This window comes from Austrofundulus limnaeus, unplaced genomic scaffold (assembly GCF_001266775.1).
Source record: "Austrofundulus limnaeus strain Quisiro unplaced genomic scaffold, Austrofundulus_limnaeus-1.0 Scaffold2672, whole genome shotgun sequence".
NCBI classification, from domain to species: domain Eukaryota; kingdom Metazoa; phylum Chordata; class Actinopteri; order Cyprinodontiformes; family Rivulidae; genus Austrofundulus; species Austrofundulus limnaeus.
Genome location: NW_013955074.1, coordinates 29247 through 30566, shown reverse-complemented (window position 1 = coordinate 30566; position 1320 = coordinate 29247).

Here is a 1320-nt window from a genome sequence, read left to right as displayed (position 1 = left end):
TGCAAATTAAATATTTAGCTTGTTAACTAATTATTGAATTTGTAAGTTAAATATTTATTTTGTAAACTATGACATTTCTAAATGTATGAATCATATGGTGAAAAACTGACTGAAAAATAAATCTGTTCGTTTTTTCTTATAAAAGACTAAATAAAACAAAAATATTGGTGGTAATTTTTGACCACACACAGCCTACAAAATCAAAAACTCCCATCTTTTTCTCCACTTCACCCTGTGACAGATTATCAGGCTGATGAGGTAAGAAATCCTAACAACCATTAGCCTGAATGAACATCCCTTTAACTCCATGAATACTACAGTCGGTTATTACTGAATGAAATCTGACAGGAAGTTGGTTTATGAGGATTAAATAAGCTACAGACAAGTTATCTTTGGGTTAACACAGGCACAAAGTTTTATTTAGAATACAAATAATATAAAACAGAAACAACAACTGAGTTTTCTTCTTCATTGGTCCATTCATTTTAAACAGTCAACCCTTGGATGACCTCATTATTTGGCAGAGACATCAATAAGACAGTGAAAGATCAACCTGATTATTTGTTTAACAGAAGATACATTATTTGTGCCCGTTTGTCAGATAGTTTGACTCTTATTTTACCACTCTGCTTCTGAAAAAAGCACATTGCCTCAAACTTATGTGCGCTGTGTGTGTGCATGTAAGGAGTACAACATTTGAACAGGATCATGTGAGAGTTGAGAGAATGCAGCAAAGCTTGTGAGACTCGACTGATCTGTGTGAAAACTGTCCAAACCTTTAACTACATTTACAAAGTGATTAACTAGACAACAGCACCACCTAGAGGCCAGAATGATGTCCTTACTTTGGTTTCAATGTTCATAACAAAAGAAAAAAAAAGTCAACATTTATCAGTGTAAAAATAAAACAAGGCACTCTGAAAACAAACCCAAACTTTAACAGAATAAAAACACATATTTAAAATCACCATCCTGTAAAGAAACAGGAACAAGCCTGACAGAAGCAGAGTTCAGGGATTATGTGGTCGTGCTGCAGTGCTCTCAGAAAGAAGATTTAAAAGTGGAATGTGAATAAAGATATAATCCTCAGTGCAGGATTAATCTGAGCTGAGCTCAGATTAATAATCCTCAGTGCAGGATTAACCTGAGCTGAGCTCAGATTAATCCTGCACTGAGGATTAACCTGAGCTCAGCTCAGATTAATCCTGCACTGAGGATTAACCTGAGCTGAGCTCAGATTAATCCTGCACTGAGGATTAACCTGAGCTCAGCTCAGATTAATCCTGCACTGAGGATTAATCTGAGCTCAGCTCAGATTAA